Source organism: Leopardus geoffroyi, chromosome A1 (assembly GCF_018350155.1).
Source record: "Leopardus geoffroyi isolate Oge1 chromosome A1, O.geoffroyi_Oge1_pat1.0, whole genome shotgun sequence".
Lineage (NCBI taxonomy): Eukaryota > Metazoa > Chordata > Mammalia > Carnivora > Felidae > Leopardus > Leopardus geoffroyi.
Genome location: NC_059326.1, coordinates 141,250,862 through 141,274,019, shown reverse-complemented (window position 1 = coordinate 141,274,019; position 23,158 = coordinate 141,250,862). Strand labels below are relative to the sequence as shown.

At 41.5% G+C, this 23,158-nt stretch overlaps 1 protein-coding gene across 6 annotated transcripts in view; it reads right to left on the bottom strand.

The window, feature by feature from the left end:
* The window catches only part of PDE8B (phosphodiesterase 8B), a 267,621-nt gene that overhangs the window by 153,918 nt on the left and 90,545 nt on the right, over positions 1–23,158 (bottom strand). The gene's annotated exons all lie outside the window — the stretch shown is intronic.

Below are 23,158 nucleotides of genomic sequence, written 5' to 3'. Positions count from 1 at the left end.
AATTGATAAATGATAGATATTATTTTCACAGTATCTCATTCATTCTTTTGGAAAATCCTTACTGAGCGCCACAGTGAGCCAGAAACTTAATAGGTGCCTCACACTTATAAACTAACTTCATACGCTGGATCATCAAAGCATAAGCTCTTTCTTTACATTGCATTAAAATGTAGTCCCCGAACATTTGACTTGCTTACATGAAAACACAAATGTCCACTTGTGGATTAGCTAACTTTACCTAACACTTCCCCCACTGTCGCAGAAAATCAAGAATTGCTTTACATTCTTACTTGTATTGTTAGAAAACAGTCTTCCAGGTATTGCCTCCTGGTAAATGATAATTGCCAAGAATTTGGGAACTGGAAGGCTCCTGAGGGATCGTCTCCCTTAACCCTTTCATTTTACAGACTGCCCAATACGGCTTAAGAGGCTATGTGGTATGCTTGAAATCATACACAAGCGAGACGGTAACACTGGGATACAATCGAAGTCTCCAGGCTTGCAGGCCATTGATACTTCTACCCCGCCCTGCTGTTTCTTCCTGGTACTCACCACAATGCTTTCCCTTTAATAACAGAAGCAGAGAACACCACATTTTTAGGCCTTGCAAAGAGAAGATTTTAGAATAGGTTTACCTGTGGTCAGCTTTAGTCCCAATCCCAAACGCATGACTGCATATAATTTCAGAATCTATAAATACATACCATATACTTGAGCAAATAAATGGCAGACTAACCACAAAGGTTAATAGCCTTTACTAGCCATTCTGGAAGAGATTATGAATTATTTTTAAATGAAAAGGCTAATCATGAGTTTAAAAATATCCTCAAGGGGCGCGGGGTGCCTCAGTCAGTTAAGTGGCAGACTTCTGCTCAGGTCATGATCTCACGGTTCGTGAGTTCGAGCCCTGCATCGGGTGAGCCCTATTTCTCTCTCCCTCCCTCTCTCTCTTCCTCTCTGCCCCTTGCAGTATTCTCCCTCTCTCCTTCTCTCTGTCCCCTGCTCACTTGTGCCCATTCTCGCCCCAAGAAAAATGTCCTCAAATGTCTCATGTTATCATTTTCCTCTACAACTCATTTTCTAAAGCCTTTTACAAAATATGACATAATTTACTCAGTCACAAAAAAGAAGACTAATTAAGCAGTCTCTGAGGCCACTCAACTAGAACACATGTCTTTTAGTGTGGACTCATTTATTAGTCAAAGGCAAGATATAAGTGGCAATGTAAAAATCCAGAGAATAAAAGGAAATGGATGGAGGGAAGGGAAAAGCAGGTAAGAGCTGACATTCATATATGGTTAGGTAAATCAAGGGCAAATTTCCTCCCAAGAACAAAAAAATTCCTCTTGGACCAGCTAAGATGCAGGCCTGGGTCCCTGAGAAATAATAAAGAAAAATATTAATAATAACTGAGATCAGCAAGGTATAATAGGGAAAACCTGATTGGGGATCAAAAGCCTATGTTCTTTCCCAACTCCTACATTAACTAGCTGTGTGATCATGGACAGATGATACCATTACTCTGGGTATCAGTTTCATAAACCGAGAGTTAACCTCAAAGCTTCTCAAACTTGCCTCAAACTCAATGCTCCTGTCCCTTGCCCTGCTGCCAGCCAGATGCAATAGTAAATTCTGTCTGGAAGAACATGCCATCACACAAACTCTCAAAGTGCTCAAATCTGTTGTCCAATACTCAGTAAAAATAACTAGTCTATAATGGGAGAAAAGAAAAAATATTGACCAAAAACTAAAAAGGGAACACAATTAGACAAATAGAAGTTTCAGATAGTGGAGTTAGCATACACAGACCTTAAAATAACCACAGTTAATATGTTCAAAGAATTAAAAGACAAGATATAAAATTTTGGCAAAGAGACAGAAGCTATTAAAGATATCAAATGACAATTTTCACACTGAAAAATACAGTCATTAAAAACAGCCACCAACTGGGTGGGTATATAAGGCTCTGAAATACAGGGAGGAGAGAGAAATGGGGGACTGGGATATACATCGGAAAAAAAGACCTAGAGTACAGGGAGACAAAAGAATAGAAAATATAGGAAGGAGTTTAAAAGATACCCGGAACACAGAGAAAAGGTGTCATATACATGTAATGTCATTGCTGGTCAACTGAGAAAGAGAGAATGGGGCAGAAACAATATTTGAAGAGCAAATAGCTGAGATTTTCTAATACCGAAAAAATAAATCAAGCCTCAAATTTAAGAAGTGAGATAAACCCCAGGAATAAAAAACACAAACAAAACAATATCTACTGATATTATTTTTAATTTTTTTTAACATTTATTTATTTTTGAGAGAGCAAGACAGAGCATAAGTGGGGGACGGGCAAAGAATCCAATGCAGGCTCAGAGCCTGATGCGGGCTCAAACCCACAGACCATGAGATCAGGACCTGAGCTGAAGTCAGATGCTTTACCGACTGGGCCACCCAGGCACCTCTACTCATATTATTAAAGAATAATTAAGAGCAAAATACAAACTGAAAAATATTTTAAGATAGCCAAGGAAAAAGCTACATTGTTTTAAAGGAGCAATAATTGTAACACTGACATCTAACTTCTTGATGGAAATAATGAGAGGCAGAATACAATGACCTGGTATCTTCAAAATGCTAAAATAAATTCCAGGCCAGCCTAGAGCTCTATATCCAGCAGCAATATGCTTCAAAAATGATAATAAAATCAAACTTTTATAAATATACAAATAAAATATATATAGCGTATGCATTTTATAATATATATGAAACATAAATAAGACAAAAACAGAGTTTGTCATGAGGTGTGTAGCACTAACAAAAAGACTAAAGAGGGATCTTCAATCAAAAAGCATTGATCTAAGGTGAAAGCTCACAGACAGAAAATAATGAGTATCACTGGGAAATGTAAACATGTGAGTAAATCTAAGTGAATACTGAGGGTAGAAAACAATAGTAATGTCTTCTTCAATTTAAAAAATATAAATAAAACACCATACAAGACAACAAGAACATAAAATTAGTTGGGAAATTTATTCTCAGTTCCTTCTATGGTCTGGAAGGGGTAGAGGTATTAACACTGGACTACTGAGTTAATTTTGTAATTTCTACTCATTACAAAAGAACATTAAACAGAGTGTGTAGCTAACAAGGTACTAGAGTGGAGAGACAGAATAAAGTACATAAACTAACAGAAACCAAGAGAAGAAAAATATGAAGTGTGGTACGGGAAGAAAATGCAGCAAACTAAAATAATAGCATTAAATGCCAATATATTGCTAACTGCATTTAATATAAACAAACCTAAGGTTCCACTTCTAGTAAGAAAGCATTAACTCCTAAATCACCAACACTCTCAACTGATAACAGTGATAAACTCTAGACAAAAGTGACAACCTGAGGGCTCTGGACCGTGAACAAAGCAGGCAAGATTCAGGAAGGGGACTATCAACTTAGAGAAAGAGCCCAACACCTGTTGTTGAGGTTACCAGTTTTTCAGTTTTGCCTTGAAGGCAGGCCATAGTCACGGCAGGGCAAGGGAGGATCAACCTCTGACAGACAGTTCACCATCAAGCTTGCCTAAGGAACCAGAAGATGGAGTGTGGGGCCACAGGGGCTGCTAGACAGTGAAGGGAGAGTTCCAGCAAAGAGGGAAACCAGAGAAGAATTCTAAACTCTGCCCAAATCTCCGGCTGAAACTTGAACAACATATGGCCAAACCAAATTCCAAGGAGCCCAGCTCAAGATCAAATAGCTTAACTGATATTTGAATTGCCTTCACCTCAGATGACAATAGTATTTACAGTAGGTGTGTAATAAACTTAATCACCTGCTAAGACAAACCAACTAAATCAACACTCTTCAGAAGAATCTGGAGTCTTCCCAACACATCAACCACAATGTCCCTGATACAATCCCAAATCACTGCATATCTGTGCTGACAGCTCAGAGCCTGGAGCCTCCTTTGGATTCTCCCTCTCTGCCCCTCCCCTACTCATGCTCTCTCTCTCTCTCTCTCTCTCAAAAATAAACATGAAAAATTTTTTTAACTTAAAAAAAAAAAAAATAAAAAAATCACCCAGATATTGGAATGACCAGACAAGGGTTTTGAAGCTATTATAATTATGCTCAATGAGGTAAAAAAATATACACTCATAACAAACGAAAAAGAAGAAACCTCAGCCAAAAATAGATAATATAAAAAAGAAATAGAATTTTTACAATTGAAAAATACAGTACCAAAAATAAGTATTCCCTAGATGAGATAAATATCAGAATAGCCATTACAGAGGAAAGAATCCATGAACATGAAAATAGTTGCATAGAAATTATCCAGTCTGAAGAAGAGAGGAACATACTGAAAAAAAAAATCGAGACCTAGGGATCTGTGGACAATATAAAAAGTCAATTGGAGTCTGGGGTGGAGAAAGGGAGAGAATGAGAGATAAAAGTACTAGAGAAAAAATAGGCTGAAACATTTCCAAATTTGCAGAAAGACCTGTGTTTACAGATTTAAGAATTCAACAAAATCACGAACAAGAAAGAGATGAGGAAAGCTACGCCTAGGCACATTCTCATCAATCTGGGAAACGTTCAAGATAAAGGCAGCCACAGGAAACTACACACTGTGCACAGTGGGACAGTCCCAACAAATGTTGAACGTTCTTGAGAAACAATGGAAAAGGGACAATTCTGAAGTTAAGATAGTTCTAGACAAAGGAAAATTAGACAATTCGTTGCCCACAGACCTGCAGTACAAGAAATGCTAAAACAGTCATTTCAGGTTTAAGGGCCTAACAGAAGGAAACAATCCTGTTGAGGAATAAATAAAGAGCATCAGAAATAATAAATATACAAGGTTATTTTACGGGATGCCTGGGTGGCTCAGTCAGGTGACCATTCAACTCTTGGTTTTGGGTCAGGTCATGATCCCAGACTCATAGGAGGGAGCCCCACATCAGGCTCTGTGCTGAGCATGGAGCCTGCTTGAGGTTCTCTCTCCCTCTGCCCGTCACCCCTGCTCTTGTGCTCTCTTAAAAATAATAATAAATAAGAACTCTTCTAAGAGATAATATAGGAGACTACCTTCATGGCCTTGGGGTAGGTAGAGATTTCGTCAACTACACTAAACTTCTATTCATCAAAAAACATTTATTTATTGTCAAATGGGGATGATTTTGAGAAAAAAAAAAAACAGCACAATCATTACTCTGGAAGACTGTGCATAAATTGGGACAGTTAGGCACAAACTTAAAATACAGTGACACTACCTACCTACTCATAGATAAATAAGCAACAAGAGTGTGCCTATATGTGCATCAAAGAATGTTCACAGCAACATTATTTATAATAGCCCTAACTGGAAACATCCCAAATGTCCCTTAACATTAAAATAAACAGAGATACAATCATGTGATGAAATACTATAAAAGAACGAAAACAAATAACGCAACACACAGTAAGATAGATTCATCTCTGAAATGTGATACTAAGCAAAAGAAGCTAGACATAAAATAATACAGCCTATATGATTTCATTTACATAGGATTCAAAAATAGGCAACACTACTGTATAGATTTATAGATCAAACTAATAAGACAGGGAGTAATGATTGAGAGGTGGTTTCTAGAGTACTGGTTCTATTTCCTAACCTGTGTGATAATTACGTTTATGATAATGCATCAGATAGTATATTTATGATTTTTAAACTCTTCTGTCTGCATATAGTTCTTCAATTAAACAGTTTATTTAAACAAGTAACATAGACCTAAATGTAAAATCAATGCTACTAAACTCCTAGAAGATAACACAGGGGGAAATCTACATGATCTTGGGTTTGACAGCAACTTTTACACACAACACCAAAGGCATAACCCATGAAAGAAACAATTGATAGATGGACTTCATTAAAATTAAAAACATCTGCTTTGCAAAAGACAATGCCAAGAGAATGAGAAGACAAACCACAGACAGGGAGAAAATATCTGCAAAAGGACTGTCACCCAAAACATAGAAAGAACTCTTAAAACTCAACAATAAGAAAACACCCTGACTAAAAAATGGGCCAAAGACTTTGGCAGATAACTCACCAAAGAAGATATACAGATGGCTGATAAGCACATGAAAAAATGCCGCACATATCATTTTTGCAAATTAAAACAAATTATACACACATCTATAAGAATGCTGAAATCCAAAACCCTGACAACATTAAATGCTGGCGAGGATGTGGACAACAGGAACTCTCGCTTATTGCTGGTGAAAATGCAAAATGGAAGAGTCCCTTTGGAAGACAGTTTGGTGGTTTCTTGCCAAACTAAATATACTCTTACTATATGATCCAGCAATTGTCCTGCTTGGTATTTACCCAAAGGAGGTGAAAATTTATGTCCACATATACGCACCTGGATCTTTGTGGCAGTTTTATTCATTGCCAACACTTGGAAGCAAGATGTCTTTCGTTGGTGAATGGATCAGTAAATTGTGGTACATCCAGACAATGGAATATCACTCAGGGCAAAAAAAAAAAAAAAGCTCTCAAGCCATGAAAAGACCTGGAGGAAACTTAGAAACTTAAGTGCATATTACTAAGTGAAAGAAACCAACCTTAAAAGACTGCATACTATATGATTCCAACTATATGCTATTATAAAAACGGCCAAACTACTGAGACAGTAAAAAGATGAGTGATGGCCAAGGGCTGGAAGGAAGACAGGATGACGAACAGACAGCACAGATGAGTGTGAGGGCAGTGAAACTATTCTGTATGATGTTATAATGGAGGACACACGTCATTATACATTTGTTTCACCCATTTAATGTACAAAACCAAGAGTGAACACTACTGTAAACTACGAACTCTGGGTGATTATGATATGTCAATGCAGGTTCATCAACTGTAACAAACACACTACTCTGCTGCAGGATGCTGGTAATGGGGAAAGCTATGAATTTTATGGGAAATCTCTGTACTTTAGACTCGTTTTTTCTGTGAAACTAAAACTGCTCTAAAAATAAAGTCTACTAAAAAAATACAAAAAACTACTTCACTGCTTATGTACATAATGTAAAAGATTTGCAAAATTCTTGTACTCTCGTCGATAACACATCCACACTTTTATTATTAAAACATATTTGGGGCGCCTGGGTGGCTCAGTCGGTTAAACGTCCGACTTCAGCTCAGGTCACGATCTCACGGTCCGCGAGTTCGAGCCCCGCGTCGGGCTCTGGGCTGATGGCTCAGAGCCTGGTGCCTGCTTCCAATTCTGTGTCTCCCTCTCTCTCTGCCCCTCCCCCGTTCATGTTCTGTCTCTCTCTGTCTCAAAAATAAATAAAACGTTAAAAAAATTAAAAAAAAAAAACATATTTGAATTACATGGAATTTAATAAACTGCTAGTCTGGGAGAATGCAGTTTATCTGTGGCTTCCTGGTGGTCCAGGCCCAGCTTGGACAGCTCTGGAGATGCCTCCCCGCAAAAGAAGCTCCAGGAAGCACTCCCCAAGCTCAGTCTAGAGTTTAGGTTCTAACTCTCATGACATATTCCTTTGCTTGGCATTTTATGGTTCCATCAAAGGGAATTCATAACAACCTTATCCAGGAAGCCTTGCAAAGCAGCTCAGATCGTTTGCTCTGCCTGGCTCCTCCCTCAGGCCACCAGGCAGAGAATTCTTGACTTCCAGCTTTCCTGAGTCTGCTGGACACGGCTCCACCAGGACTCAGAATTTGCTGTCAGAGAAGACGACTCACAGCCTAACAGCCTTTCCCCAAACTCCAGCTGCTACTTTGTATGTGCTGCCTGCACTGCTTCCTAAGTGGAAACAGAAGGCCCCAGAAGGTACCAAGGCCCTCAAAAAGAAGAAAAGGTCTCCTGCTAGCACAGGGTTGTGAGGAGACCCTCCAGGGCACTCTAATGTCTGACTTCTAGCCAGGAATGTTCAATGACATATCAGCACAGGATCAGCAAGCAAATTCAAACTCAGGCAGCGTTCACTCATTTCCAGCTCTATTCCTATCCAAGGGACAGCACACGGCCTGCGAGTCAGTTGGCTCCTTAGGTTCCTGAATTGTGTGTGTCCTACTAGGAAAGAGCTGAAGAGCTCTCCCTAGCTGTCCCTCCTTGGGAAGGTGCATCCCACAGGCCAGCGGGGAAAGGAAGACAGCTGGGACCATAGGGCCAGGCTGGGGCACTGGCTCTGTCACATAGCTGGCGCTTGGGGGAAGGAGACATGCCTGCAGCCCAAATCTCAGGGTCTGCTTCAGTCCAAGGGGCAGTCTGGTGCAGGCAGGGATGAGAACTCCAGCCTCAGAAGGCCTGGGATTGCATGCACCTCCCCCACCCACTTGGACAATTATTGAGCCTCCTTAACTAAGGCTCAGTCTCCTCGCCTCTATTGAAAGCCACAGTACCTGTCGGGTCGTGTGAGTATCAAATGGTCTAAACTCTCAAGTCTTTAGCAAAGCGTCCGAAATGCAAATTATTCAATAATTCCTAGCTGCCACACTAGCTTCCCCAGACTCTGATGACTTGAGATCACCCTACCTGGCAAGTGGTTGAGTGTTGGAGAAGAGAGAGATGGGGGTAGTACACAAAAGAAGCAAGACTTAGAGTGGGTCAGATAACAATGATATGCATCCCCAGATCTGGAGGGGGTAAACCGAATAACATCCTCCAAAAAGATTCAGGTCCTAATCCCTGGAACCTGTGAATATTACCTCACATGGCAAAAGGGTCTTTACAGGCGTGATTAAGGATCACGACATGGGATTATTCTGCATTATCAAGGTGGGCCCTAAATGCAGTCCTAAGTGTTTTCGTAGGAGGGAGACGGGATGACAGAAGAGGAAAAACAATGTGACAACCAAAGCAGATTAATCTGACAAGCCCAAGAATCCTGGCAGCCACCAGCAGGTTGAAGAGGCAAAAATGAACTCATCCCATGAGCCTCCAGGAGGAACTAGCCATTCTGACACCTTGATTTTACTCTGGAAGACTCATTTAGATTTCTGGCCTCCAGAACTATAAGAAAAAGTTCTGTTGTCATAAGCCACTAGGTTTCTAGTCATTTGTCACAGCAGCAATAAAAACCTAATGTGAGACTGGAATCCTGGCCAACAATTGGGCATTCAGGCGGCAAAACTGAGTCGTGTGGGGGAAAAAAGTGGCAAGACCCTCTCAGGGCCACAGTCATGTCAGTTAGGGCTCGGGGCTGGGCTCGACGACCAGCAAAAATCGCAATGAGACCGGGAGTTGAGGCAGGGGCCAAGTTCCGAGGGCAGAGCTGTCATGGAGGATAGCAAGGCATAGGCAGGTCAGGAGCCGCTGTGGCCAAGGGTTTGCCCAAACTTTCTGCACATCAGGCTGACCACAGCAGACACAACTCCAGACCTGTGCCCACATACGTACCACCAGCCTCAGTCCAGGTAGGCTCTGGGCCAGCTGCTCAACGTGTACTCTGCAGGCTGGTACTGGCCTGTGAACTGTTACCCAACAGTCATGACGAAAGGACAGAAATTTAGAATTAAGTGCCTAGAACTTCCAGCAATTCGGCGTTTTGGGAGAATGTGACCTTAAGGCTGCCGAATCTGCTAAGAAAACGTTTCAGCTTTCTGCATTCTCTACGTCTTTTTTAAAGTCATTTTTCCAGTAACTGATTGTGATTGTATTTTCTGAGTACTGGTCTGCAGTAAATTTGTAATTAAATATGCACCCACACACTCACAACACTCGTCCTTTGCTACCACCAGGGCTCCCAACAACCACACAGCAGGTGCCTGCTGGTGGGCAGGGAGGGGAGCTCTGTGGCATGCGTGTATCTGACAGTTGTTCCCGCAGAAGGCTTGCAAAGAACCACCTGAGATACGAAGGCCCAGTGCCTCGAGAGCAACACGGTGCCCAGGCTCGAAGGCAGTGTGGTGCTCTGCTTAACACCCAATCACCTGCCCTCTCACAGCCTTGGGAAAGGTCCCAAGGGCAAGCCCTTTCCTCCCGCTTTCCTGCTTATTTAGGTGTTTGCAGTTTCTCCGCACTGCCGCAGCGCACGCTTACCCAGCGCCGGATGCCCGCCGGGTGACAGGATGAAGCAGGCCCCTTGGGAAACACTGCCACCCATAATGCGTAAGAAGAAAAATGCACACGGTGAAAATAAAATGACTACTCTGCTGTATGAGTAGTACCCATGTTGCCCAAGCACAATAGGACGTTCTGCCTCCTTTTCCTGTCTTGTGCCTCCACGTCAAGGAGGCATGGATGAGACAAGGACTGTCACTCTCACTACTGAAAATGCAAGGTTTGTTGCGAGAGGCATGTACAGGGTAATGAGTCAAGGGCAGGCTTTGGATGTAAAAGCTGTCTTCATCTCCCACCTTGGTCACCACCCACGAGGGTAACCCTAAAGTTACCAAACATTTCTGAGTGTATTTGTAAAATGTGAATACTAGTATGTACATCACAGGGTTCGTGTGATAATTAAACAAAGCAAGGTCTGGGAAACACATGAGACACAGCCCCTTGCCCAGAGTCCCCAATAAATGATGACTTTATAAAAGGGGGTGGGTGAGGGGGGACACACAAGGTGTCAAGGAGCTCCAAGGACGGCTGTTCCTCTGGCGCTCATGGCACAACACATAGACGATTCCTGGGAAGCTGAGAGCTACAGCCAGGTCACGGGCTCCAGAGGGATTGAAAGGACCAAACATCAAGAACACCGAGAGGGAAAAACCCCGCATAATATAAAAGAAACAGACATGGGAATAGGAGCTCTTGCTCAAGTCACACTTCACGTTTTGTTTTTGGTTTTTAATTTTTTTTTAATGTTTATTTTTGAGAGACAGACAGAGAGAGAGAGAGAGAGAGAGAGAGAGAGAGAGAGGGAGGGGCAGAGAGAGAGGGAGACACAGAATCCGAAGCAGGCTCCAGGTTCCGAGCCGTCAGCCCAGAGCCCGACGCGGGGCTCAAACTCACGGACCGCGAGATCATGACCTGAGCCGAAGTTGGACGCTCAACCGACTGACCTACTCAGGCGCCTCTCACACCTCACAATTTGTAAATGATATAAAAAATTATCCTGTTGATAATCACATCACCAAAGAATTGGAGATTTTGCAATTAAACAAGTGTTTCTTTGCTGGTGTCCCCCTGAACCTAAATTCCCCAAATGTAATTTTTATTACATAGACACACTCATCAGAACTCCACATAGTCACCTGCAGTTCGTGAAGTGTGACATAAAAATATACTAATGAATGGGACAAAAACAATTTAAGAAAGCATTTAAAATCATTTCACAAGCTGGTTTATATTTATTTCGTTTCCGAAGTTTCTAATAATTAAGGTACTACACCAAACACTGTCACAGTCAAGAGCCACAAAGCTTCCCCCAACAGTGAACCAACTGGGAACATTTTTTGAAATGTTCACTTAAACTAGTACTTATTAGAGAGAAATTAAAGTGATGAAGATTGTGGGGTGCCTGGGTGGCTCAGTCAGTTGAGCGTCCGACTTCAGCTCAGGTCACGATCTCACGGTCTGTGAGTTCGAGCCCCGCGTCGGGGTCTGTGCTGACAGCTCAGAGCCTGGAGCCTACTTCAGGTTCTGTGTCTCCCTCTCTCTCTGACCCTTCCCCGCTCATGCTCTGTCTCTCTCTCTGTCAAAAAATAAATATTTAAAAAAATTTTTGAAAAAGAAAAAAAAAGTGATGAAGATTGACTGTATACTGTTTTCAGTGTATTAATAATCAAAACTATCCCCTGAGATATATGAAAAATTTCTCTCTCTTTAAAATAACATGGGGTCTTACTATGATCTCAAGTAGAATTGCTCAAAGAGACTTGTCTCTGTGGTTTCTGTCTCAGAGGAACACAGGAGTTGAAAAACTGAAAGCGAACAGCCTGGAGCGAGGCCATCATTAGGGCTAGGGACGTTTCATGACAACCCACGATGACATCACACTCTCTTCTTACCCAGGAATCAGGTTCTTGCCTACCAGAACGTAACCAGAACATTAAGGGCAAGACAATGGCCCAAGTACCGAACAGGGGATCACTCAGGGGACTTTTGTCTCTAGAACAGGTGGAAGTACACTTGGGTTCTAACTCAGCTGATTATACTTGCAGTGGGGACAAAGTCAGAAGTTACAAAGCCCCAGTGACGGTCCTAGGAAATGGCAGAGAGTGGCAGGCTGAGAAAGAAACGTAAGAGCATGTGGTGCCCAGGAAAACAACTTTGGTGACGACCTCAGCCTCCAAAGCATGGCTTTCTGGCCTCACACAATAATGGAGGTTCACTAGGATGCCCTTGACTCCATGAGCATGTGTTCTGCAAAGTTTATTTAAGAAATGAGGAACTGTGAATTATATTTCCAGAGTGATTAAAATAATTATTTTTAAAAAATTTAATGTTTATTTTCGAGAGAGAGAGAGAGAGAGCGCGCGAGCGAGCGGGGGAGGGGTACAGAGACACACACACAGAATCCAAAGCAGGCTCCAGGCTCTGAGCTGTCAGCACAGAGCCCGACATGGGGCTTGAACTCACAAACCTCAAGATCATGACCTGAGTCGAAGATGGACGCTTAACTGACTGAGTTAATTATAGTCATATTTATTTTTAAAGTCATAATTATTTTTTATTTATTTATTATTTATTATTATTTATTAAAGTCATAATTATTTTTAAAGTTATAGCGGCTAATGGATTAAGTCTCACCTATGTGGAAAATGTGCTCACTGGGAGTCTTTACTGTCTGACCATGATGAGTACAAGGGGCAGGAGAGAGCTGGGATGTAGGGAACGCTGCACTGATAACTAAGCACCTCTGATCTCCATTTCCTGTAAAATGGATAAAAGAGAATAAGGAGAAATAGCAGATAAAATGCCAGATGTAATAAAAACTAGACACAAATTTCAAAAATAGAGCTGCTTGAAAGTAAGCCTAAATTTCGGATAAGAAGCAGAAAGATGTGTTTTTCTGGTCAAGAGGAATAAATCCCAAAGTAAAATCCCTAGCAATTACACAGAGGAAATTTCGCCACATTTGATGCTACCACTGTTAGAAGATCCCCTCTGACTGGAGTTAGAGCGGAAACACAGACACAATAAACACAAACAGAACCCAGAGAAGAACTTCCTGCACTGAAGATGGTTTCAGTTTTTGCATTCTGACAATCCCAGGCACAGGTAATAGGAGTTTCCTATAAATGCACTGATAAAGGCCATCTGAGCAATACCATGTTAATATACATCTCATTTCACAAAGGTGACTTTATAAAAGCGATTTTAAAACAAGACTAAAAAGTTCATGATATTTAACTTTATAAATGCACTTTTCTAAAAACCTCCTGGTTCTACCATACTGCCCCTGGGAGAATCAGAGTCTTATGTGGGTAACTTCAGTCCCTCACACACTATACGAACACTGGGATGGCAGGGTCATGGTGAGAACCACCACCCCATCTATCTTGCTTTGGACTCAGGAGATGAGCACCCCTGTATCTAGAGACTGGGAAGGGGCTGTCACTGGAACGACTGTTTGATTATGGCAGAGGAAGTGGCATCCCTGTGAACTCAGAGAAAAACTAAAATGTGCATAAAAAATACACTGTAAGGGCACTTCACAATGACAACTATGACATAACAAGACTAGGTCTTTCTAACGAAGAAAGAGATGTACACATCACACATTTAAAGAAGATCATTATAGAGGCGCCTGGGTGGTTCAGTCAGTTAAGCATTCAACTTCGGTGCAGGTCATGGTCTCACAGTTCGAGCCCCACATCAGGTTCTATGCTGACAGCTCAGAGCCTGGAGTGTGCTTCGGATTCTGTGTGTGTCTCTCTCTGCCCCTCCCCTGTGCACACACTGTCTCTCTCTCAAAAATAAAGAAACGTTAAAAAAATTTTTTAAATAAAAGTAAGATTATCATCCCAAATCCTACAGGTTTAACATTCATTCATCCTTCATTCACTCATTCATTTATTTCCAATATTTACTTTTAATTTTGGTATCTGAAGGGTTAAGCATTGATTATCCAAAAATTTCACTGAGATCAGTACTGCTGAGCAGTACCTTCTTGCCATCCTCAGAGCCCAGTACGGTGACTTACACACTGTAGATACACCATGTGTTTCTGATGCTGAATAAATGAAGGAGTGAATGAACGACAGAAGAATGACCAGAGAAACCCTTTAATCATTCAACAGGTATTTACTGAGGAGTCAACTATGTGCCAAGGCAGAGGAGTAAGCAGAGAAACATGATAATGACAGACTGTGACAAGTGTCATGAAGGAAATAAATCTGATAGTACCATAGACATTAACTGAAGGGAGAAGATGCTCTAGATAAGGTAATTCTGGGACACTTCCTGAGGAGGAAGCTTTTGAGCTGAGACCTGAAATATGAGGAGACATTATTCTGTCTTGAGAGGAGGGTAGGGGAGTGCTAGTAGTCAAACAAAGGTAACAATAGGTGCAAAGGTCCCGGGATCAGAAAAGACTGGAGTTGTTTACAAAACGGAAAAGAGACCCCTGTAATACCACATTTTAAATGCTGAATGGAGGGGCGCCTGGGTGGCGCAGTCGGTTAAGCGTCCGACTTCAGCCAGGTCACGATCTCGCGGTCCGTGAGTTCGAGCCCCGTGTTGGGCTCTGGGCTGATGGCTCAGAGCCTGGAGCCTGTTTCCGATTCTGTGTCTCCCTCTCTCTCTGCCCCTCCCCCGTTCATGCTCTGTCTCTCTCTGTCCCAAAAATAAATAAACGTTGAAAAAAAAATTTTTTTTTTAAAAATAAAAAAAATAAATGCTGAATGGAGTAATGCACACAGAAATGTTATAACCTAGAAATCCCCTTCAGACTTCAGACTTCAGACAATCACTTGAGTAATTTGGGCAATTCACCATATCATTACTATACCCTATTTTAGACTTCATTCTTTTACATAATTAATTCAGCCTAAACACAATATAAACACACACGATACTTGCTTCAGTTTAAAGGATAATAATATAGACATTTTTACCCCATTTTATAACATTTTTAAGCTCTCTTTGGTGTGTTCATAGGATAACGAAGACTTTTAAGCTTTCCAGTCTCCTGTGGTTAGATTTTTTTGTTTCCTTGTTCATACATAAATGAAATTCATCACGGTCCACACGGCTTGGGGGTGGTATGCTCTCGGGCGCTCAGGTATACCAACTGCTAAAATCCTAAAATACTAATGTTTTCATAAGATATTTAAGTTGTACTCTTTCCAACTATAGCATTTTAAGAACTATCTTGGAAACAGTCTGCACTTGGGAGACAAAGAATTGTAATCCTCAGAACCATTTCTCACAATTCGTCAAATCTGACTTTTAGTGTGGGTGGATTCTTACAAGTTCACAGAGTAAAGAAGAATTGCATAGCAATTAGAAAGCAAATCCACAACTTCCTCAGAGGCTCTGGTAGTATTTTAGTCAGATATTTCTCTTACTCCTAGGCTTCATGCACTGAAGAATGCTGCCCCCAAACTGACTACTGATCACCTTCACAGCTGTTCCTACAACCTGCTGACCTTACCGACATTTGTGCCCTCATCAGAGCAACTTTAAGACATTCTCTTAAAAGCCAAAGATAAGTTGGGGCACTTGGGTGGTTCAGTCGGTTGAATGTCCCTTGATTTTGGCTCAGGTCATGATCCCAGGGTCATGGGATCAAGCCCCACATCACGATCTATGCTTAAGATATTCTCTCCCTCCCTCCCTCTCTCTCTCTCCTTCCCTCCGCCCCCTCCCTTCCTTGTGCACTCGTTATCTCTGATTAAAAAAAAAAAAAGTCAAAGATGGAATGGGAGAAGATATTTGCAAATGACATATCAGATAAAGGGTTAGTATCCAAAATCTATAAAGAACTTAATCAAACTCAACAACCTGAAAAACAAATAATCCAGTGAAGAAATGGGCAGAAGACATGAATAGACGCTTTTCCAAAGAAGACATCCAAATGGCCACATGAAGCATCCAGACACATGAAAAGATGCTCAATATGTCTCATTATCAGGAAAATACAAATCAAAACCATTGACATACCACCTCACACTGGTCAGAGTGGCTAAAATTAACAACTCAGGAAACAACAGATGTTGGTGAGGATGCGGAGAAACGGGAACCCTCTTGCACTGTTGGTGGGAAAGCAAACTGGTGAAACCACTCTGGAAAACAGTGTGGAGGTTCCTCAAGAAATTAAAGATAGATCTATCCTATGACCCAGCAATAGCACTGCTAGGAATTTATCCAAAGGATACAGGAGTGCTAACGCACAGGGACACATATACCCCAATGTTTTCAGCAGCACTTTCAACAATAGCCAAATTATGCAAAGAGCCCAAATGTCCATCAAGTGATGAATGGATAAAGAAGATACGGTTTGTATATACAATGGAATACTACTTGACAATAAGAATGAAACCGTGCCATCTGCAGCGATGTGGAGGGTACTGGAGGGTATTACACTAAGTGAAATAAGTCAGAGAAAGACAGATATCATATGTTTTCACTCATATGTGGAACTCAGAAGACCAGGGAGGAAGCGAACGGGGAAATATAGTTTCAAAAAGACAGGGAGGCAAAACTAAGAGAGTCTTAAATACAGAGAACAAACTGAGGGTTGATGGGGGGAGCGGGGGAGAGGGGAAAATGGGTGATGGCATTGAGGAGGGCACTTGTTGGGATGAACACTAGTGTTGTACATAAGCAATGAATGGTGACAATCTACCCCCAAAATCAAGAGCACACTGTATACACTGTTATGTTAGCCAACCTGACAGATAGATAGATAGATAGATAGATAAATAAATAAATAAATAAATAAATAAATTTTAGCATTTCAAAAAAAAAGTCAAATTTAATAATAGGCCCAGAGCAGTATTAAATTTAAAAAGAGTACATGGCAGAAAAATTAATGGCCCTGTTTTTGTAAAAAAAAAAAAAAAAAAAAAAAAAAAAAATCAAATGAAGACTGTATATAAAAACTTAAATAAATATACCTGTCACTATGAGTAAGGAATAAATATGAGTCACCATTCAGTAAAGGAGAAATCACATTGCTAACAGGGGTCACCTGTGGGTAGCACTGGAGGAGTAGGCTATCAGGGAGACAGGCTTTCATATGTCTGTCTGTATATATGTATATATGTATGTGTGTGTGTATATATATATATATATATACACACACACACACACACAGGACAAATGGAGAAACAATTATGTCGATATAAATATAGATTATATATTCTGACCACATAGCTTTACCTAGTTGCCAACAAAATCTCTCAAACATTTATGTAGACTTTTTTTTTAATATTTATTTCTTTTTGGGAGAGTGCAAGTGGGGGAAAGGCAGACAGAGGGGAGAGAGAATCTGAAGCAGGCTCTGAGCTGAGAGGCTAACAGTAGCAAGCCTGATGCAGGGCTCGAATTCACGAACCGTGACATCATGACCTGAGCTGAAGTCGGATGCTCAACCAACTGAGCCACCCAGGTGCCACTATCTATATGGACATTTTTCTGTATCACAACCTGCACGACTCTGGTGAAGTATGTTCTTGAGCACTCAGGTCTATCAACTGCTAAAATCCTATAATATTAATGTTTCCATAAAATATTTAGGTTGTAGATCTTCCAAGACATCTAAATATTCTCCATTTTTCCATCTATTACTTCTCAGTGAGCATTGTGCCTTTTCTAATTATTTGATGAGGGTAATCAGTTAAGATATTTGATGAGACCAAGAAAGCAAATTGGTCCTCTAAATTTAAGCTTAATTGGAAACCTTAATGTCCCAGAAATGTCAAGATATTATTTGTTTCTCCATGTGTCCCACACATTTAGCAGGAAACATGGCACAGCATAGCTGTGTTGCCAGGGCACCTACAAATTAGCTCATGGCAGCAGCCCCAGCGGCTAGCACAGTCCCTGGGACACATTAGACATTCAATAAATATTTGTGGAATGAATGAATGAATGAATGAATGTCAATGTATGAACAGGCCCAGAGAAAGAGGAAGTAGTAGAAAAAGAATGAACTTTAGAATCAGACGAATCTGTTTGAATCCTAGCCCAACCACATACTAGCTATTTGACCTTAAGCAAAAAGGATTAACATCTCTGAACCTCACTTTCCTTACCTGTTAATTGGGAGAATAATACCTTCTCACCTCATCACGTTTTCATGACAATTGAGAAAGTATATATGTACATGTACCTAAACGTTAGTATTCATTAAATAGTAGTTCTTTTTTGTGGATAAACTTTTGTCTAAAAATGGAACCATGTCTCTCTTTTCACCAGTGTGCCTGTAAAAAATAAAAAATTATTTTTATATACTATTTTGTCTACCTAGAAGGCCATTTACCCTATTAATTCCTGTCAAACCTCGTCTCAACCTCAAGGTCAAGTTGAACATCGATCTTTGCCTCAAAGCTTTTATCACCTACTCCCACCTCTAAGCCAAAAGCAAGTTATTCTCCCTCAATAAATATTCTCCCACCTCTTTTATAGCATGAGTTACATAGTTTAGAGTTATTTCTACCTGGGATATCTCCCCTCCTAGGGTGTCAGCTCCCTGAAGGACAAGGGTAATTTCTGTTTCATGACTGCATCCCTCAAAAACATTGGTTCATAGTGCTTTCCAGGTAACAGATGTTTAGGGAATTTTTAAAGACTAAATTAAGAAACTTGATTATATTTTCCCATGGGAAGAATGATATAATAGGCTATTACATGCCTGTTCAAGAAATTGATTTGAAATAAATTACAGATAGAATTAACCAGATAGAAGCCCAGATTTAGTAGCTATAAAAATAACTACACAAATGTCGTATTAGGCTTTGGGTCCTATGAAATGTATACAAATGGGAACTATGTACATTACATTGATCACAAAAGCTTCAAGACAGCACAAAAACATATCAGTAGCCTAAAAAGAAAACTCTACCAGGTCATAAGTTTGTCCTGACTCCTATTATCAGCTACAACAAATACAAAGCTCTCTTAAAAGAAGAATACATCAGAGGAGCTGCCTTCTTTAAACTCATGCCTATTCTCTTCTGCACCTTGAAACTGACCTTGTAGAAGCAGAGCCATTCAAAACCATTCCACTGCCTTCTCACCCTTCCTTTCTCAGCGCAGAAAACTTAGTCACCACATCAATATGGCTCTTGCTAGAACCTTTGGTCATTTTTGCACCCTTTATATGGTGCCATTTTTTCTCAACCACATGTTCTTCTATTCTCAACTAACTTCATGCCTTCTCCTGGACCAACAGCAGATGCTTCCTGAGTGCTGTGTTCCAGGTGACATGCTAAGTTCTCCAGAAATCACACACCAGCCACAGCCTTGCAGTGTGCCAAATGGGACCGAGGAGAGTGGACGCTCCAAATCACACTAAGGGTGGGGTGGTTAAGGAAGGCTTTTCAGAACAGACAGCTCTCAAATGGAGGTTTTAAAGGATGGGTCAAAGAAGAAAGAGAAGGAAGTGCATGTACAAAGGGTATCAAGCTGTGAAAAAGTAGGGCATGCTCAAGGCCCTGCAAGTCCTTTCATAACAGATCAGCCAGCTGTGGTATGACACTCTCAAGAGACTGAGTAGCTGAGACTGTTAGAACAAGCAGAGTCAGCTGACGTCATTTGGGCATTCTCTCTGGAATGCACAACTGTATCAATGTATTTGAAACCGTTGTGCAGTAAAGCCTTAATCTGCGAATTAACAGGTATCATAACCTTCTAGAAAGAAGTTTTCTCTTAATACAGACCATCAAATTCCTTCGACTGCTGTGCCAATCCATCCTCTCACTTCGGCCCTCATCCTGCTCCCATGACTTTGCCAAAAGCAGAGAGCTAAACTAGCATCCTATACTCCAGCATCAATAAGGGGCAGAGGTCCAGACCGGGGTTCGCCTGGCAATCTTGTTAAGATGCAGGTTGGTTTCAGTGGGTTTGAAAACGGGGCCTAAGAATCTGCATTTATTTATGTTTATTTTTGGGAACGAACGAACGAGCGAGCGAGCAAGCACACATGAGCGGGGGAGGGGCAAGCAGAGGGAGACAGAGGATCCGAAGTGGGCTCCGCTCTGACAGCAGAGAGCTCAATGCAAGGTTCGAACTCATGCACTGTGAGATCATGACCTGAGCCGAAATCAGACGCTTACCTAACAGAGCCATCTGGGGCAACCCAAGACTCTGCATTTCTAACAGGCTTCCAGATGCTGCTGTTTCTAGGACCACACTGGGAGAGCGGATTCTCCAAGTCACAAGGACAGGACTGACACTGCTTCTTCCCAACAACACCCACCTGAATAACCTGCTCTAAACTCCAGTTTTCTGACCTTAAAGCAGCTGCTGTGAAAAATTAGACGACAATGTGTGAGAGGCATCTGGCACCTATTTGGCCTTCAAGAGACGGTGACTTTTATTGGTAGTAGCAAATACCTTTGGGAGCTGTCCATATGCCCACATTCAGATGCTAAAAAATAAACTGTCCTGTGACTTTGTCACTACCTTTTTGTTTCATAGTTCAGCTTAAACCTGAAAGATTTCTCTCCATGCCTTACCTGCCCCGTCTACAAGTACCCCACCCCACAATCTCAACTGTCCACCACTGATCCGGGAATACGGAAATCCTACAGTCTCTCATATGCTGTCATTCTCCTTTACTTCCTGATATTGGTTGCCCATCACTCAAGGGACTCAAGAAGAGGCAAGACAAAAGCAGGGCTTGGCCATTTAAATGCAGTTATAGCGCATCTCCTTACATTTTATAGTGCCCTCTATTGGGAGTTTGGTCAATGTTCCCACAACGTCCTCACCTCAGGAATTCAATGCATAGTGATATTCCCCAGGGCTGATTTTATTCCTGAGCAAATGGGAGGGTTGAGCCTCCGCTCTACACTGGGAAGGGCACTGTTTGCAGGAGATTTTTCACTCCCTGTGTGACTCGGGAGCGCACCTAACTCCTGTCCGGCTGGTGAGGAAGCCAGGCTAAGAACCCCGACAGAGCTGCCCCCAGAGAAAGCCTGAAGCCTGCCAGCCCTGCTACACACCTCAGACCGGAGCTGGATCTCTGGTTGGCCCTTCCTTCTGCCAGAGGAGTTCTCCGCATGGTCCAGTGGAGAGAACTCTCCTGGTCCCACATTTGGATGTGCAGCCAAGGTTTAACATCAAGAGCCATCAACAATCTCTACCTTCTGTGCCCATGCCTCCTGGGGACCTCACCATGCAGGGTGACCAATTAGGATTGAGATTCAGAAGCTCCAGGACCCTTCGTCCAAAGACCATCATCATGTCCGCCCATCTCTTAGCAGGTGCTAGCACCAGTGCAAAGAACACAGAGTAGAGGCAGGGGTGAAGATTTAAGAGGGAACAGGGGAGGAAGTGAGACTCAGAAAACACAAAGAGCAACGAAGGCGTTTAATAGTCAGTGGTAGTCACTCTCCTTTAGCCAAATCATCTCTCCTATCCCTATTGCCCAGCCGCCCTTCCACTGGTTTTGTTTTTTCTTAACCTGGTAAACAAGGACAATCACTAAGCCAATTTGGCATGCAAACACACACTGTTCCATAAGGACATCTCTTCAAGGAATCTTCTCACTGTTATGTGTTTCAGGAAACATTCTAATCTCAAACTAAACAACTTCCCAATCCACCTGTAGACAATCCATTTACTCACTAAAGGCACTGCCCTCGCCTGAACTCTTCCTTCTGACTGCTCTTGTAAGCAATCTCTTTGTCTCACGTCATTTGTTTCAACATCAAACAAGAAACCCTTTGAAAGTTGGGATGTGGCCCCACTGGTCTGGGGATTGGATCACTACGATGACTGATGAGGCCTGGTAAGAAACCTGATTACCATCTTGATTAGGATCAAGAACAGGGAACAATGCAAGTTAGAGAGGGATGAGACTCAGGGCAGTGGCTTCAAAGTTGGGCAGGCACAATGAGAGATGCTCCACCTGCATCCGCCTCCAGAAGAAACTCATTCCACCACCCCTGCTGACATCTGGGGGGGGGGGAGGATTATGCTTATGGCAGCACCCACCAGCTCACTACCAGCTCAGCTAAGGGAGGAACAGAGGGGAGGGAGCTGCAAACTCAAAACTGAGGCAATGCCCTCACTGCTATTCAATGCTATTTCTAACAATGGTGCTGAACCTCCATGAAGTGAGAATGATGGACAAGCACATTGGAATGCGAGAAAATGCACCAGATGGGCTTACAGGATATAGAATAAATCAAATACTATAATTAATTTTCAACAACACATGAGTATTTATATAGTGATGTTTTATTTTCTCATCAATATTTTGTAGTTATTATTAATGCTTACCAAACTTTCTTGTTCAGGAAGACTCTTTGGAGAGAAAACTAACAAAATGAGTACTACTAAGAGTACAAATGGCCCTTTCGAAATTTGTGAGTGAATATTACACTCTCTTTACCAACACATTAAAAGGCTTCTACATTGGAGACCGCGAAATGATTTGTTTACATGAAATTCATTCACTAAATACAATCTTCCAGCATTTGATATTTTATTAATAATCTTCTCGAGATGCCCAATAAATCATTCTTTTCTAAGTTCAACATATTATGAATGCCTCGGATATAAAGAGAAACACATCCATACGCTTACCACATCCTATGAAAACATTACAGAGAGAGAAGCTTGAGCAAAGGCTGAGCTCTTCATTAAAGAATGGCTCAACGTTTGGAATAAAGACCTCGCAGATGACTTTGACAAGGTTTTCAAAACTCAACACTATGTAGTATTTATAATTTGTCAAGTGGAATTCTCCAGACACAGAGATCAACAGATCCAAGAAATAATAAGCCCTATGCTTTCCCATAGAGGGCCGAAGGCAAGGTCTCACAAACTTGAAAAACTATGAGGAGAGGAAGAGAGATAGTTCATTCTCATTTATGGTCTACAAAGTCACAGCCAACAACAAATTAATAAATACCAAACCACTGTGCCAAGAGAAATACAGGGCTAGGTTCCTGCAAGCCTCTCTTGACAACATTTTCCTCAACTGATCAATATACAACCTTATTTAATGGGTGTTTCTATGTAAAGACATCTTGTTTAGGGGCACCTGGATGGCTCAGTCAGCCCAACTCCTGATTTCAGCTCAGGTCACGATC